We start from the raw sequence: 13,559 nt of genomic DNA on the forward strand, positions 1-13,559 counted from the left end.
CAGGAAGGCAACAGTAACTCAAATAACCACGTATTACAACAGTGATGTGCAGATCAGCATCTTTGAATGCTCAACATGTCGAATCTTGAAGTGGATGGGCTACAGCAGCACAAGGTACCTAATAAAGTGGCTACTGAGTGTAGATTTATGTTAATATCAGCATGTAAAGTTAATGGGAGAAGTGGAAAGGAAAAAAAAGATTCGGAATAAACATGTGTTTTTGCTATGGCAGGCTGCTACTAGAGCACGCCCATGGGGTTTAGTACTGGGTTGTCAGCCATTTAATATTTATATTGTTAACTTAGATGAAAAATCAGAGTGTAACAAATTGAATTTGTTGACAATACGAAGTGAGGCAGCAAAAGCAATCTCTCTGTCCGTTTGATCTATTTCCTCTCACCACCAGCAAACGTGACAACTAAGGATTTATCTTTTGTGGATTGTTCCCCTAACTCAAGATAGGAGTGTTCTTTGTCGTCGCAGTTTGGGAGTAAGGGCTGATACAGGGTTGGTGCTGGAGCAACTGCTCTTGAAGTGACTGAACAAAACTTTAAAATCCAGCATAGCTATGTTCCCTGCTTTTGCATTTTCAAAAGCTGTCAAAGACGCTGAATATTCCTGACATTCAAAGCTCAAAATAAATTTTATTATCAAAGTACATAATGGTCACCACATACAACCCTGAGAATCATTTTCTTATGGGTATACTCAACAAATCTTTCGAATAGTAACCTTAACAGAATCAATGAAAGGTCACTCAACTTAGGCCGTTCAACCAGAATGCAGAAGAAAACAAACTGTGCAAATGCAAGTATAAATAAATAGCAATAAATAGTGAGTACATGAGACGAAGAGTCCTTGAAAGGCAGTCCATCGGTTGTAGGAACATCTCAATGATGGGGCAAATGAAGTTGAGCAAAGTTATCCCCTTTTGTTCAGGAGCCTGATGATTGAGGGGCAGTAACTGTACCTGAACCTGGTGGTTGAAGTCCTGAGGCTCTTACATCTTCTTCCTGATGGTAGCAGTGAGAGGAGAGCATGACCTGGGTGGTGGAGATCCCTGCTGATGGATTCTGCTTTCCTACGACAGCATTTCATGTAGATGTGCTCAATGGCTGGGAGGGCTTTACATGTGATGGACTGGGTTGTATCTACAAGGGCACTGGTGGTTCCAAACCAGGCTGTGATGCAGCCAGTCAATATACTCTCCACTACACAGCTATAGGAGTTTTTCCAGAGTTTTAGACGTCATGCTGAATTTCCACAAACTCCAGTAGCGGTACTGCTGTGCTTTCTTTGTAATTGTATGTTCAAAAACATTCTAAAAATTATTTAAAAATTCATTAATCAATTAAGCATTTGCAAATATATTACCAGCCTATCCCTATGTTATTGCAGTTCAGGTAGTGGATTCTCTGCAAAAAATATTCCAAGGTAAGGATTAAAATTTACTTTTATGAAATTTATTCAAAGTTCAAAGAATATTTAATACCAAAGTGCATATATGTCACCGTATATAAACCTGAAATTCATTTTCTTGTGGGCAATCATAGTAAATACAAGTAACACAATAGATTTAATGCAAAACCACACCCTGCAGGATGGACAACACCCAATGTGCAAAATAAAACAATGAACTGTGAAAATACAAAAAGAAAGATTTAAAAAAAGAAATAATAGCAACCATAATGATAAATAAATAAGCAATAAATATTGAAAACATGAGATCAAAGGTCCCTGAAAGTGAGCCCAGTTCAGTGATGGGTGAGTGAAATTGAGTGAAGTTATCTCCTCTGGTTGAGGGGTAATAATTGTTCCCGGCACCACAGGGGCGTAGCAGTTAGTGCAATGCTATTACAGCCCGGGGTGCTCCCGAGTTAAGTGTTCAATTGTGGCACCATTCTACAAGGAGAGACTGTATTCCTGGCCGTGGAATTTGTGCATTTTCTCCAGGCCTTCTGCTTTCCTCTCACAGTCCAAAGGTGTACCAAGTACATTGTAAATTGTTACGTGATTAGGTTTGGGTTCATCGGGTTTATTGGGTTGTGCTGGGGCAGCATGGCTCGATGGGCCAGAAAGGCCGACTCCCGGCTGTATTGCTAAATAAATAAATGAGCCTGGTGGTGCATGTCCTGAGGCCCCTGTACCTTCTTCTTGATGGCAGCAACAAGAGGAGAGCATGGTCTGGGCAGAAGGATCACTGATGATGGATGCTGGTTTCCTGCAACAACGTACCATGTCGATGAGCTCAGTGGTGAGGAGGGCTTTACCTGTGATGGACCGGGCCCTACCCACTACTTTTTGTAGGATTTTCTGTTCAAGGGCATTGGTGTTTCCATCCCAGACTGTGATGCAACCAGTCAAAATACTCTGCACCACCCATCTATAGAAGTTTGTCAAAGTTTTATATGACATGCCGAATCTTGGCGAATTTTAAAGAAAGTGGAGACATTACATGCTTTCCTAGTAATGGCACTTACATGCTGGACCCAGGACAGATCCTTTGAAATAACACCGAGGAATTTAAAGTTGCCGACCCTCTCCACTTCTGATCCCTCGATGATGACTGGCTCGTGGACCTCTGCTTTCCTCCTCCTGAAGTCAATTATCATCTCCTTTTTAAAAAACTTTGCAAAGCATAGCTTTATTTGTTATATTGACACACCAATGGTTTACGCAGTGCTGGAAGAAGCCATTCCTGAATCTCTGAAACATCACCTTCAGGTGCGTCTTGCGACCTGTGAGAGTTGCGTTTCTCCTTTTGGCTTTCACACTCCAGTTACACCTCCTCTTTCTCTTGGCAAGATAGGAACATTTACCCAGGTAGATTTTGCAGGTGAAATGCTTTAGCCCCACACTGTCGGCAAAGAGTGTGAGTCTTGTTCCACCTCTTACCAAATTATGATGTTCCTTTTCTCATTTTCCCTACATGCTCAGTCTTACTGTGAGGCTGTTTTTGTGGCATCACTCAGCCAGATATTCAATCTCCCTCCTATATACTGATTCATCACTATCATTGATTCAGCCTACTACAGAGGCGTTATCGGGGAAAAGCTTAAATCTGGCATTGGAGCTGTGCTGAGCCTCACAGTCATAAAGATAAAGTAAGTAGTATGCAAGAAAGCTAAATAAAGAAACATTTTTGAACTCATATTTCTTGATGCAGTGCAGAGAATGTGACTTCTTGTTACAGAAAACCATGACACAGACTGTTTTCCAGGAACTCAAGTCCCTGGTAATACAGGAGTTGCTGGAACAACGTTTAAAAAAAAAACAAACTATTTAAAACATTTCGAACGCATCAGAAACATAAAACAAAGTCAATTTGTTCTCAACTCTAAATCATGTTGTGCCCTCATCTCAACCATCACTTTCCATTCAAGTTGGCTGCCTTGATTGACCTGCAGCAGGCTGGAATGCAGCCGGGAAATCAGCTGTCGATCTCAGCAAGTAAACTCAGTTCTCCTGGACATACGTTTCAGCAATGGAGAACAAGCTAACTTGTTACATCACTCTCTGGTACGGAGGGACCACTGCACAGGAGAGAGAGAAGCTGCAGAAAGTTGTGAACTCACTCAGCTTCACCATGGGCACTAGTCTCTCCGCACTGAGGACATCTTCAAAAGTTAACACATCTCAGAGCATGTGCCATTGATGTTAAACCTGATTCTGCTTCTGATCTATTCTTCTTGGCTACTGGGACCACTGGTGTTGCCAATGGGCTCCACTCAACCATGGAAATTATTCCTTCAGCCTCCTTGTGATCTATGTAAATTAGTATCACAGTCAGCAAGGACACGATGAGATGAAAGTACCCATTTCTGTGTCGTATGCTTTAGTAATTCTATGAATGATACAGGACTTTGACAAGACTATATCTGGACTACATGAAACAATGTAACAACATCATCAGTTCAGGCAGATTGTTTACTGGGTCGAAGAGGATGTTATTTGAGTAGAAGTTAAGTCATATTAGCCTGTACTCACTGGAATTTAGACGAATGAGAGTTGATTTCAATCAATGATAAGATCCGGACAGGACAGAGAGGATAGGTAATCCTCGGGCTAAGCAATCTAGAATTTGAAGCATTTTAATTGGAAAAAGACCATCCTTCCTGGACTAAGAATGAGAGGGATTACTTTACTGAGGGGTTGTAAATCTCTGGTATTCTCTGCCTTGGAACTGGATGCTGAGTCAGTGAAGGAATCAAGGTAAAAGAGGAATAGACAAGATAGAATTTTAACCCTGATGTGTTCAAAGTTGGAGCAGATTCAGGGGAGCAAAGTGATGATCAAAAACAATCTTTACTCGTGACGATATACACAGGAAATACACTGCAGTTACTACATGTCTTTCTTTACACTCATTGTATCAGCAAACCAATACATTTTTGTACAAAGGACAAATACCACTTATGTGGCCTCTTTCAACAATACATCCATCAATATTTGAGAGGCTCTTATCCTTGATCAGTCCCTCAGTATCCAGTTTCAACACAGCCATGGATTGCAGCCCTTCCACACAAGGCCTTTGTGTTGGCAGCAACAAGATTCATTGCACATCCTCCAGGATTTGATGAAGGGCCTTGGCTTAAAATGTCCGCTGTTTACTTCCTTCCATAGATGCTGCCAGTCCTGTTGTGTTGATCCAGCATTTTGTATGTGTTCCTTAATATCTCCTTGTACATGTTCTTGTAGTGGGAGCCACTGCACTTCGTGAACACTCTCAGGGGATCTGATGGTGCCTTCATAACTATATTTGTGTAGTAGGGACTCCTTACATCAGTGAGGCTTCTTGACTCCCCCCCACATTGCAAACTGGCTTCATCATGAGCATAGAATATAGAGAGAAGATTGAGGGAATGTTCCTCATTAGGAAGGAGGTAATTTGCTTATTGTAATTGCAACAACCTGTCATACAAATAAGCCAGCTGTAAAAAAAATGTGCTCCTTATGCCTCTTATTTCAGATCATCATAACACTTGCCTTCTTGTAACTTTGATTCCAAAGCATCTCTGGCCTCTATGTCAGCAATGTCAAAATGAACAGCATTTTGTACAGCAGGACTTACCTGATGAATTTAACTAGCACGTGTCTGAAGAGTTCTTTTTAACCTGCTCTTGCAGTGTACTGGAAGCAAGTGTAAAACTAATGAATACTGCATTAAATATATTTAAAAAGACACCAGGAATTTCAGAGCTTGAGCTAGCACATCATTGAACACTAACAACTAAGAAAATCAGAGGCTGAAAATGGAAATACAAAACTCTTCAGGCACAGAAATGCTTTCTTTCAGATCATGAAAATAACTGTTCCTTTTAAGGCTTAGCCCAAGTTATCCTGTGGGACACTTCAAGTGAAACTGAAAGAGGGATTAAGTCAAGCTTTTGCGGGGTCAACACAGAACTGAGAATGGATAAGTGAATTCGAGGAAGGGCCAAAAAGTATGAAAGAACCTAGGCCTCGATGATAGGGAACAGAAATTTTACAAATTATGCAATGGAAATTCAGTGAAAAGTAAATTTATTCCTTTTCCTCATACAAGTTAAGAAACAAACACCACTCTCTAACTCAGTAACTTGCAGCCATTTACAATCAGTGTAAAGATATATGGCTTTTCCTTGAGACCATAAATGAATTTATAGGCAAATAGGATGTTTATGATTCATAGGCCAGTGGTTTGAAGGACTGAAAATGGCAACATTGTGTGATAAACACAAGAGATTCAGCAGATGCTGGAAATCTAGTGCAAAATACACAAAATGCACCAGGAACTCAGCAGATCAGACAGCATCTCTGGAAATGAATATAGTTGAAGTTTTGGGCTGAGACCCTTCTTCAGGCCTGGAAAGGCAGGGTGAAGACAACAGAATAAAAAAGGGGGAGGGAAGGGGAAGGAGGACGAGTGAGAAGGTGATAGGTGAAGCCAGGTGGGTGGTAAAGGTAAAGAGCTGGAGGAAAAGGAATCGGATAAGAAAGGAGAGTGGACTATGCGAGAAAGAGAAGAAGGAGAGGCACGTGGGAAGGTTAAATACAGGTGAGGGGAAGAGGTAGAGGACCAGAGTGGGGAATAGAAGAAGAGGGAAGGGGGAAGAAAAAAAAACAGATGGAGAAATCAATGTTCATGTCATCAGGCTGGAGGATACTCAGATGGAATACGAAGTGTTGCTCCTTCAACCTGAGAGTGGGTTTGTCGTGGCAGAAGAGGAGGCCATGGACCCACACATTGGAGTGGGAATAGGGATATGAATTAAAATGGTTGGCCATCTGGAAATTCTGCTTCTTGTGGAATGAGTGGAAGTGCTCAATGAAGTGCTCCCCCAATTTATATTGGGTCCCGTCAATGTAGAGGAGGTCACATCGTGAGCACTGGGTACAATAGATTACCCCAAGGATTGTTTGGGTAAGGAAGGAGGTGAATGGATAGGAGTAGCAATTCTGTTGTTTGCAGGGATATGTGTCAGGAGGGAGATTAGTGGGGAGGGACAAATAGACAAGGAAGTCACAGAGGGAGAGATCCTTGCAGAAAGTGGAGACCGGGGGCGGGGGGGGGGGCAGTAAAGACGTTTTTGGTGTTAAGATCTTGTTGAAAATCGCAGAAGTTGTGGAGTATGATATGTTTGATGCAGAAGCTCATGGGGTTGTAGGTAGCACAAAAGGACTTTATCACCGTTAAGATGGTGGGATGATAGGGGGAGGGATGTCTGGGAAATAGAGGAGATACAGGTGAGGGCAGGAATGGTGAAGGAAGGGAAACCCTGTTCATTGAAGGAGGAGAACATCACTGATGAAATAGAAAATAAAGCCTCATTGCAGGAATGGATTCAGCGGAGACAAAGGAACTGAGAAAAGGGAATAGCATTTTTAAAAGAGACAGGGTGGGAAGAGATATAGTCAAGATAGCTGTGGGAATCAGTAGCTTTATAAAAGATGTCGGTAGACAGTTTGTCTCCAAGAGTTGGAGACAGGGAGATTGAGAAAGGGAAGGGAGGTGACAAATGGACCGTGAATTTAAGGGCAGGGTTGAAGTTGGGGACTAAGTTCATGAAATTGACGAGGTCAGCATGAGTGCATGAAGCTGCACAATGCAGTCATCAATGTCACACAAGAAGAACTGGGGAGCATTGTCAGGGAAGGCTTGGAACACGGACTGTTCCATGTAGCCAAGGAAAATGAAGGCATAGCTGGGGCCCATGCAGGTGCCTATGGCTACCCTTTGAGTTTGGGTAACATGGGAGGAGCCACGTGAGGACTAGTTCTACCAGACAGAGGAGGGTGGTGGTGGAAGGGAACTGGTTGGGTCTTTTGTTGAGCAAAAGCAGGGAGCTTTAAGACCACATTGATGGGTATAGAACATCCATGGTGAACACAAGGCAGTCAGAGTCAAGGAACTGAAAATTGTTGAGGGGATCGAGTCTCATGGATGTAGGTGGGAAAGGATTGAACCAAGGCAGATAGAATGGAGTCGGGATATGTGCACATGAGTTCAGGCAGAGACATTGGGCCTATCCAAACAGTCAGGTTTGTGGATCTTGGGCAAGAGGTATAAACAAGCAGTGCTTGGCATGTGGTGGTGGAAGGCAGTTCCCCAGAGTTCATGAGAAGACAATTTTCTGGTAGTTCGTGAGGTAAGAGGAGGTTTCCGAGAGTTAACAAGGTAGAGGTCAGTGCGCCATACTACAACACCATCCCCTTTGTCTGTGGGTTTGATGGTGAGGTTAGGATTGGTGCGGAGACAGTGGAAGGCAGTGCGTTCAGTGGGCAGAAGGTTTGAGGAGGAGAGAGGTGTGCTGAATTTGAGTCGATCATTGTCTCTTCGGTAATTTGAGATGAAAAGATCCAGACAAGCAGGATGTCCAAGAGGAGGAGGAAGGTTGGAGACAGTAGAAGAGGTCTTCAGTGCAGGGTGGGGAATTCTTGCCAAAGAAGTGAGCTCGGAGGTGGAGACGACAGAAGAAGAGCTCGGCATCATGGTGGGTAGAACTGAAGGGCGACAAAGGCAAAGCCGCTGCTGAGGACAGAACATCCTTCCTCAGCGAGGGGAAAGTCCAAAAGAATGGTGAAGACACAGCAGGGATTAGAGCTGGGATCAGAGGGGCAGGAGAGTTGGAGGCATCAGGGGCGGGGGGGAGGGTTGAGGTGTTCAGGGAAGGTAGGGTAGGAGAAAGATAGAGGTTTTGAGGACCTAAGAAGTGACAGGGGAGCCTATGTGATCGGGGGTTGGAGAGTGGTGGTGGGTGAAGGGGAGCCCAGGGCCCAGCAGCAGTGAGGAAGATCTTGGCCTGAAGCTGATGGCAGCAGAATCTGGGCTGGAATCGGAGCTAGAGGCCATGTAATTCGAGGTCTGAAGTCTTCCAGTATCGTTGGAACCAGGGTTGGAGATGGCAGGATCAGTTGCCTGGAGACGGGTGATCCTTTTATCTTTCCTGGATGTAAAAAAAGGTGAAAACTAGCAATTGACGGTGTGGATCCAGCAGAGGATGAAATTACTCCCTTGTGTAATTCTGCTTTTCTCTTCAGAATTATACATTCCCTTTATATTGTCATTATTTTACCTTGCAGGTTTTAAAATTAAACACAGTAAAATGTAATTCTTGTCAAAGTGAGCCACTATCAACCATCTTTCATCTGATCTTCCTTATCTAAATGAAACTGAAAAGAAATAATACCTTAACTGATGTGTGACACTCAATGTGATTGAAATATTATTTAATATCATGACATGTGAAATGAAGTTTCAAAGCAATGGTTGCCAAAAGTTTCATATTATTGTTTTCATTTTCAGATTTGTACAGCTTCACATGAATCCTTTCTGAACTGAATTGTGGTAACAGGACTCCCTGGTTCGTTCCGTGACACTGGAAGTGTGATGTGGTTGTCCCAGGTGTGAGTCACACCTCTATGCAAAGGTCACAAGGTGTAGCATCATCCGTGCACTGTTTGTTCTCTTTTTGGTCTATGTGGGGCAATGTGAACTTCCCAGTCCCCTGGTCTTCTCAGTGCATCACTGGAATAGTCATCTGCTCAGGCAAAATCTTAAAACCCAACCTGACAACAGACAATCTGAAACCTTACACTTCCTCCACCCTTCAATCACCACTCCAACCCACCACCCTCCATCCCCAAACTTCCACTCCAATACCCGTCCCTCCACATCCAATCCACCAGTCCAGTCACACTTCCTCTACCCTTCAAATCAACACTTCAATCCCCCTTCCTCCACCCTGAAAACTACTGCTCCAATACTTCTACCTCTACTTTCTACCCTCCCCACCACTTCAGTCTTCCTATCTCCAGCCTCCAAACTACTGCTCCATACGTCCTCCCTCCATCCTTCAACTCACCACACCGTTCCACTTTCTGCCAATCTCCAAGCTACCACTCAATGCCTTCCCTCCTCTCTCCAATCCTACTCTAATCTCCCTCCCTCCACCCTACAAACCAACACTCTAATTCCCCTCCCTCTGCCCTCCAAACCAACACTCTAATCACCTTCCCTCTACCCTCCAAACCATGACTCCATTACCCTCCCTCCAACCTTTACAACAGCACTTGCAAAGTCCCATCTGTATAACTTTCCCATGCTTGCCTCTCTTCAGATATGAAGCAGTTTCCTTCAATTTATAATAAAAGATGACATCATATGATGTCATAAAAGTTCTATTTTACATGCACAGATGATGTGTTTCATTAAGCAAGAGTAACATGGTTACAGAATAAAGCCACAAGACCATATGACAAAGGAGCTGAATTACACCATTTGGCCCATCGAGTCCGTTCTGCCATTCATTCATGCAGGATTCATTGTCCTTCTTAGCCCCAATTTTCCTGCCTTCTTCCGTTTCTTTTGAAGCCCTTACTCATCAAGAATCTATCAACCTCCACTTTAAATATCAGTTGGCCTCCACCACCATCGGTGGCAATTCACGAATCACCTCCCTCTGGCTAATGAAATTCCTCAACTTGAAGATGCAGAGGTTATTTAAAGAAGTGGATTGGAGTCATGATCTAATTACATGGCAGCACAGACCTCAGGAGAAGGCCTACTCCAGTCTCATTGACTATTTCAGTTATCATGAGCCTCTTGCTTCCAGTGGGGTTGAACACTGAGTTATGATGCAAAGCTCATTGTTGTTTCTACAAGCTTTCTTTGGTCTAAAATAATTACGAATTTCTACAGAAGCAAAATAATAAATAATTGCATCCAGACAGCAGTTTCCATTAGCCAGACAAATAGATATACGAACAAAAGTGCGAACAATATTCTGCTTTACACAATTTTGTTCTGAGCTCTCAAACACAATTTGAAGAAAATATCCTATATGAAAGGGCAAATAGCAAATGAAAAAACTGGTCAGGGTTGTAGCAATGATTACTATGGTTTTGCTAAACCGAATACTTCCATAAGATTCCATTTTTCTTTTGCGAAGTGTTGTGATAATCTGAAATGAGCAGAAACTCAAAATGATAGTGGGAATTATAAATCCAACCAGCTCAATGACAATGACAATCCAGGAGCTGGGAGGGTGCCGGGACCTATTGACAAAGCATTGGCGCTGGTTTTGGTCTTGAGCTTCTATGGTGGAATGTATTTGCAGGGGAATTCTTATCAGACACACCGAAGTCCAGGTTACACCACATGCAATCGCAGCTTTCACTGGTGACCTGTAACGAACTGCATTTAATGGATACTTTATTGCAATGTATCGATCCACGCATATGCAGACAGTGATGTAGATACTCACATACATGTTCAGAAAATAAAGACATTCAAGAAATGCGCAGAAGCCTAATCCGAGATTCCAGTCACGTTTGTAGCTGTATAGCTTGAAAGGTAAAGATAGGAGCACCAGGGTATCAGCCACAGCCAGGCTGGTCATGTAAATTGTGGTCTCCGTCCACTTCCTCAGCTTCCAGCAGAACACCCACAGGGCCATTGCATTGAACGGTAATCCCAGTAGAAATATTGGGATGTACATGTAAAACTGAATCAACTGCACGCTCTTAATCTCTGTAATATTGCACCACATTTCTTCTGAACTGCCAAGCTGTAAGAGAGTAACACAATATATATATACAAAGTAAGATGTGTGTTCAATGAAGCTTTGAATACTCACAACTTCTTAACTGAGTTTCTTCAATCAAGGCTTCCTTTGACAATATTAATTGAACTGTATGCACGAGATCCTTTACTAATAACAGAATATCCATTCAATACATGCTCATACATTTGAAATTGCCCGTCTTGTTGAGGATGATTTAGGCAGTGGGGTATAGTTTATAGACAGTTTAGCAGAGAAGGCATTAGGAGCTAACAATTATAAAATTCTAAAGTCTTCACGTCTGAAACCTGGGCAAAAAATAAATTGCTGGTAGAACTCAGTGGGTTAGGCTGCATCTGTGGAGGCCTTTGCTTTTCCCATCTGGTCAAAAGCTGATGACCACCCTCCTTAGTAACAAGAGCACCATCAGTCTTAATGTCACCTGCACCCTTACTGATCATATTTTTTCAGATTCACATCCAGATGATTAATGTAAATAACAAACAGTAAGTGTCCTCACACCAATCCCCATGGTCATAGGCTTACAATCATCAAAACAACCCTCAACTGTCCCTCCCGGGTTCCTATCACTAAGTCGATTTTGAATCTAGTTTGCTAAACTGCCCTGAATCCAGTAGGCTCTCAATTTTTGTTTTTATATTTTATTTTTTATTGAGATACAGTGTGGAATAGGACCTTCCACCCCTGTGATGAAACCAGTTAGAATGCTCTTCACAGTACATCTCTAGAAATTTGTGAGCGTCTTTGGTGACATACCAAATTTCCTCAAACTCCTAATGAAATATATCTGCTGCCTTACCTTTTTTGTAACTGTATTCATATGTATGGCCCAGGATAGGTCGTTAGAGGTGTCAAAACCAGGAACTTGAAATTGCTCACCCTTTCCAGTACTGATCCCTCGATGAGGACTGGTGTGTGCTTCCTTGTTCTACCCTTTCTGAAGTCCACAGTCAGTTCTTTGGTCTTACTGATGCTGATTGCAAAGTTGTTGTGATATGAATCAACCAGCTGACCTATTTCACTTCTGTACGCCTTCTTGTTACCCCTGAAATTCTGCTAACAATAGTTGTGTCATCAACAAATTTGTAGGTTGCATTTGAACTGTGCTTATCCGCACAGTCATGGGTGTAGAGAGAATTGAGCAGTGGGCTAAGTACACACCCTTGAGGTGTGGCAGTGGTCGAGATGTTATTTCCAATCCAAAATAGACTTTGGACTTCCAGTGAGGAAGATGATGATCCAGTTGCAGAGAGGGATATAGAGCTTCTTAATCGGAACTTTAGGAATGATTGTGTTAAATGCTGAGTTGTAGTCAATAAACAGGATCTTGACGTAAGTAGTAATATTGTCCAGGTGATCCAAAGCTGTGTGAAGAGCCAATGAGATCACTTTCATTGTAGGCCTATTGTGGTGATAGGCAATTTGTAGTGGGTCCAGGTCCTTGCTGACACAGGAGTTGTTTCTAGCCTTAACAAACCTCTCAAAGTAGTTCATTACCGTAAATGTGAGTGCTACTGGATGATAGCTGTATAAGGCCTCTCACTCTGCTCCTCTTGGGTACTGGTATGATTGCTGCTCTTTGAAGCAGGTGGGAACTTCTGACTATAGCAGCATGAGATTGAAATATTCCTTGAGCATACCCATAGGTTTTCAGAGCCCTACCAGGTACACCACTGGGGTATGTCACCCTGCGAGGGATTACTCTCCTGAAAGATGTTCTGACATCGGTCTCCAAGACAGAGATCACAGGGTCACCGGACGCTACCTTTCCTCATAGCTGTAGTTTCATTCTTCCTTTCAAAGCATGCATAAAGGGCATTGAGCTCACCTGGGAGTGAAACATCACTGCCGTTCATGATGTTAGATTTTGCTTTGTAGGAAGTACTGGCTGCAAAGCCTGACAGAGCTGATGTACATCTGATTCCACCTCTAAACTCAATCAGGATTGTTCTTTTGCTCTTGAGATAGCTCTCTGTAAGTCATACCTGGCCTTCTTGTATTGTCTTGGATCAACAGACTTGAATGCCACATTTCTAGCCCTCAGCAGACTACAAATCTCCTGGCTCACCCAACCTTTTTGATTTGGATGTGTACAGTATGTTCTTGTAGACACACACTCATCCACACAGGTTTTAATAAAGCCAGTGATAACTGTGGTCTATTCTTTCAGACTCGAAGATGAATCCCTGAATACTGTCTAGTCCACCAACTCAAAGCAGTCCTGTAAATGCTTCTCTGATCTTTCTTGTCCATTCCTTCTTGGTCCTCTCTACTGGTGCTGCTGTCCTCAGGGAGTAGGAGTGCAGCTACTAGGTGATCAGACTGTCCCGAGAGTGGGTGTGGGATGGCATAGTAGGCGTTCTTGATGGTAGTATAATTGTTGTCCAGTGTGTTAACTGTTCCCACAAGTGATATTTGTGTGATAATTATTTAGGGACTTTTTCATTCTGGCCTTGTTAAAATTCCCCTAAATGGCGGGAAAGGCATCAGGATGTG

General features: G+C 42.8%; 1 long non-coding RNA gene across 1 annotated transcript in view; it reads right to left on the bottom strand.

The window, feature by feature from the left end:
* Nucleotides 1-10,457: 10,457 nt before the first annotated feature.
* The window catches only part of LOC134344831 (uncharacterized), a 28,822-nt gene continuing 25,720 nt past the window's right edge, over nt 10,458-13,559 (bottom strand). Inside the window, exon 3 of the long non-coding RNA XR_010017536.1 lies at nt 10,458-11,048. This is a non-coding gene — a long non-coding RNA (uncharacterized LOC134344831). The remainder of the gene's footprint in view (nt 11,049-13,559) is intronic.

This window comes from Mobula hypostoma, chromosome 4 (assembly GCF_963921235.1).
Source record: "Mobula hypostoma chromosome 4, sMobHyp1.1, whole genome shotgun sequence".
NCBI lineage: Eukaryota > Metazoa > Chordata > Chondrichthyes > Myliobatiformes > Myliobatidae > Mobula > Mobula hypostoma.